The sequence below is a fragment of the Mustela nivalis genome, assembly GCF_964662115.1.
Source record: "Mustela nivalis genome assembly, contig: HAP1_SCAFFOLD_653, whole genome shotgun sequence".
Taxonomy (NCBI): domain Eukaryota; kingdom Metazoa; phylum Chordata; class Mammalia; order Carnivora; family Mustelidae; genus Mustela; species Mustela nivalis.
This window is the reverse complement of record NW_028136010.1, coordinates 102354-107313: the sequence shown is the minus strand read 5'-3', so window position 1 is coordinate 107313 and position 4960 is coordinate 102354. Positions and strand designations below refer to the sequence as shown.

At 41.6% G+C, this 4960-nt stretch overlaps 1 pseudogene across 1 annotated transcript; it reads left to right on the top strand.

The window, feature by feature from the left end:
- Positions 1-529: 529 nt before the first annotated feature.
- LOC309857356 (heterogeneous nuclear ribonucleoprotein A1 pseudogene) lies at positions 530-1303 on the top strand (annotated as a pseudogene). Its single transcript has one exon. The product of its transcript is annotated as a heterogeneous nuclear ribonucleoprotein A1 pseudogene (transcript).
- Positions 1304-4960: the final 3657 nt, after the last annotated feature.

Genomic DNA, 4960 nt, shown 5'->3' with positions numbered 1-4960 from the left:
GACAACTGATAAATTGTTTAGCGAGACTATAAATGTTAGATCGAAAAAATGATTAATAGATGTAGGTTCAAAATATTATGTTCCATTAAAAATAATTTAGTCTTTGATGAACATCTGTTTGGTAATATGTTGTATCCAGATATTGTAAATCAATGACATATATAAAATTATAGGGAAATGAGACTTTCAGTTCCATTATGAGTAGAGCTTTTAAAATGCTATTTGTCACACCCTGTCATCTTGTCATTATGTAGCATTATGTAGCATTTAAAAAATATATACTCTTCACTTTGAAGTCTTTTAGAAATCTAAAATATGACATTCTATGTTTTGTGTTTCCATATTCCTTTATTGCCAGTTTGAACAAATCCATATGCTTTGATTCAAAGGTAATAAATTCCTCTTATTTGGAAAAATGATGTTTATTTTTATTCTCTCACCCTTAGCAGGTGGTTTCATTTTAGCACACTTCAGAGTTATAATTTCATGCTTATTAAAAACATTTATTATCCTTTCTGCCTGTGGACGCCACCGAGTAAGCATCGTTAAAGTCTCCCCTCCCACCGCCGTCATGTCTAAGTCAGAGTCTCCCAAAGAGCCTGAACAGCTGCGGAAGCTCTTCATCGGAGGTCTGAGCTTTGAAACAACCAATGAGAGACTGAGGAGCCATTTTGAGCAATGGGGAACACTTACGGACTGTGTGGTAATGAGAGATCCGAACACCAAGCGCTCCAGAGGCTTTGGGTTTGTCACCTATGCCACTGTGGAGGAGGTGGATGCAGCCATGAATGCAAGGCCACACAAGGTGGATGGAAGAGTTGTGGAACCAAAGAGGGCTGTCTCAAGAGAAGATTCTCAAAGACCTGGTGCCCACTTAACTGTGAAAAAGATTTTTGTTGGTGGCATTAAAGAAGACACTGAAGAACATCATCTAAGAGATTATTTCGAACAGTATGGGAAAATCGAAGTGATTGAGATCATGACTGACCGAGGCAGTGGCAAAAAGAGGGGTTTTGCTTTTGTAACATTTGATGACCATGATTCTGTAGACAAGATTGTCATTCAAAAATACCATACTGTGAATGGCCACAACTGTGAAGTAAGGAAAGCGCTCTCTAAGCAAGAGATGGCTAGTGCTTCATCCAGCCAAAGAGGTCGAAGTGGTTCTGGAAACTTTGGTGGTGGTCGTGGAGGTGGTTTTGGTGGGAATGACAACTTTGGTCGCGGAGGAAACTTCAGTGGTCGAGGTGGCTTTGGTGGCAGTCACAACACTGCTTCCAGTCTTTGCCTTCCCATCTGTTGATACCAGGCATTTGGTCAGCAAAGCAAATTAGTATCATAATTAATAAGCCCTTGGCACCATATCTCTGGAGCAGGGGTTGCACTTAGCCAAGGCCCAGAGCAGTTGACCTCCCGAAGCTAGTGCTATAGCCCCAAGGACTAGGTCCCTGCCACCAGAACTCAGTCTTACATGTTATGCTAAGGAGACAAAACCAAAACAGAAAAGCTCCGACAGCTTTCACTGGCATGCCTCATCTCCCACTCCCTCGACGTCCAGGCAGTACCAGATGCCAGGAGGGGTTTTGGTCCAACATATGGGAGGGAAGGAAGTAGCCACGAGCAAGTACCTGCCTCGCTGTGCCTTTCTTTCATGAGCAGGTTGTAAGGAGGAGGAAGAGGAAGGGGAAGTGAGGTGAACTTCAAAGGGTGAAGGCCTCAGGTAGGCAGCTGGCTCCTGCCAGTAGGAAAGGGACAAAGGAGAAGGCAGTGAGTCTTGCAGGGAGGGTGGGGGGTAAGGGTTACAGCTTATGATGAAATCTGGACAGGAGTAATAGGGATACTAGTCATTTGAGTCCACCATTGGCAAGCTGGGCTGGGTGTCAGGGCAGATAGGCCTCCCTGGGCAACGGCACATGAGAGAAGGTGGAATTCTTCCCTGAGGAGCAGGTGGAGCTTTGGGTGTTGGGAAAGCATAGACAGTATTGTTCCAGGGCCAAGGACAGGTCCGGGTACTCCTGGTTGGACGTCAAGGCCACAGAATGATCGAGGTCTTCTACCAGCAGCTTGAAGGTACCACATGCCAGCCACCCCTCATTATTGTGTATAACTCTCTGGTGCACTCATTGGCTTATCCATCAAATGACTCCTTCAGCAGCTTGGAAACCACCTCCACAGGCACTCCAGGTTATGGGAGGCTTCCAGAGTGAAGATTTTGCACAGGATCACCCCAAAAGACCAGAAGTCACTCTCGTGGATGTAGATCTGGCCAAACATGGTCTTAGGGATCATCCACTTCACAGGCAGTCCACTGTTGGTTGTCTTTTTATAGTAACTGATGTGGTGATATCTCTGTCAAGGTTGAAGTCTGAGATCTTCATCATGTTGTCCTTTGTCACCAGCACTTCCCTGGTGGCCAGGACTTGGTGTATGCACTTCTTGGAGGCAAGGTACTCCATGCCTCAGGCTACCTGGTAGGCACAGGATACCAGGTCCTTGGAGGAGAGTTGCTCTGCTGCATTTTGGCTGATATTGTAACAGTACTCCAGGTCAGGAGGCCTCTGGGCCTGCAGGTACTCCTGTATGTTGTCTTTGGAGGCATATTCTGTGAGAGTGTACGAAGGACCGTCCTGTGTGCAGGACCCAGCAGGTTGATGGTGTCCTTGTGCTGTCCAATCATCTTTATCATCTCCATTTCTGAGATTAGGTTTGACAGGTCTTCCTCTGTTGCATCTGACTTCAACATCTTCACAGACACTTTAGTCAAATGGTTGGATTTGTCTTTGTCCAGCACAATGGCCTCCTCCAACACCACCTGCCCAAAGTAGGCCTGTCTTAGGGGTCTGCCTAAACTGCTTACACCCAGCCTGTCTCAAGGCAGTTATGAACTCTAGATTATCCTCAAAAACATTAAACCACAAGCTAAAAATTCTCTTCACTAGATCTCTGTCGCAGGTCTAATTTTCTTATCTTTCATCATTTATCTTTTTCCTAATTCTTATTTTCAGTATAGTTTATTTTGCTTCCAATTGTTTCCCCTGGTTTCGGTATGCTGTTTCAGAGGGAAGATTTATCCTGTTAAAATTATATCTTGAGCATTCATTACATCTCTCAGTTAAAATGGGTTCTTTTATGGTATTGATTCATTTGAGTTTTCTCAAAATGGGAAGAATTTTCAAAATGGTGTTTTCCTCAAGGTTCAAAGTATGTCTTAGCCTCATCTTTACTCATTTTGAATTCACTTTTCAAATTCTTGTCCCTCTTTTTATCTTTTTAAATTTAAATATTTTATTTTTACTCTTCTTTTATTTGAGTATAGTTGATATTCAGTGTTACATTGGTTTCAGGTTTTCAATATCTCCATATATTATTCGATGATCACTACAAATATAGCCACCATCTGTCACCATATAACACTATTATAATATCATTGACTATATTCTCTACACTGTCCCATATCTTTTTCTTTTTAGACAAATATATCTATTTTTTTTTAAAGATTCTATTTATTTATTTGACAGACAGAGATCACAAGTAGGCAGAGAGGCAGGCAGAGAGAGAGAGAGAAGCGGGCTCCCCGCTGAGCAGAGAGCCCGACGCGGGGCTCGATCCCAGAACCCTGGGACCATGACCTGAGCCGAAGACAGAGGCCTTAACCCACTGAGCCACCCAGGCGCCCCCCATATCTCTTTTTAAAATCTCTTATTTTTATGTTTTCTGTTATTCCAATGTTCGACCATCATTTTACTTGGATACTTTAATAAAATATGCCTGATTACACACTCTTTGCTGAAAACCATAGCATTGGATTAATAGTAGTCTTCTTCTTCTTCTTCTTTTTAAATTAACATATAATGTATTATTAGCCCCAGGGTTACAGGTCTGTGAATCGCCAGGTTTACACACTTCACAGCACTCACCAAGCACATACCCTCCCCAATGTTCATAACCCCACCACCCTCTCCCTACCCTCCCAACCGCCCTGGCAACTCTCCGTTTGTTTTGTGAGATTAAGAGTCTCTTATGGTTTGTCTCCCTCTCGATCCCATCTTGTTTCATTTACTCTTTTCCTGTCCCCCAAACCCACCACATTGCACCTCCATTTCCTCATATCAGGGAAATCATATGATAGTCTCTTTCTCTGGTTGACTTATTTTGCTAAGCATAATACCCTCTAGTTCCATCCATGTCATCGCAAATGGCAAGATTTCATTTCTTTTGATGGCTGCATAGTATTCCATCATATATATATATATATATATATATATATATATATATATATATATATAAAATTCATTTGTTGATGGACATCAAGGTTCTTTCCATAGTTTGGCCCTTGTGGATATTGCTGCTATAAACATTTGGTGCACGTGCCCCTTTGGATCATATAGTAGTCTTCTTTACCTCTATCAGAACCCCAGGAAGCTTTTTTTATTTATTTACTCACATAAACAGATGATCCAACACAACGTTTTTTGATGTTATAATGTATTATAATGTCTTACCGCTTAACATTATGCTTACTGCTCTCTTTCACTGTCTTACTAAATACAAATCATCACTATGCCATTTAATCAGAAAGAACATTTGAACTCAGAATTCTCTCCATATCAGGGAATGAAGACTCCTCCCTTCTGTTTGTGCAGGTAAAATAAATGTTGATATTGTCTGTCCTGCACATACCCCATCCTGTTCACCAGAATATTCACCATCAAAATAGATACAAAATAAAAACCATACCTCACCACTTCTATTACCACTCAGCATGCTAAAAACACCATCATATGTTCCTGAATTATTGACTTGATTGATAATCCCACTTCCACACATACTGCACTCCTTTCTCCTTGCAAATTTATTTTGGTACAGCAACTTAACCTAAAAATCAAGTCAGATGATTTTATTCTGCTGTTGAAAGTCTTTTGGTATCTTCCCCTTTCATATTAAATAAAAACTGAAGGCG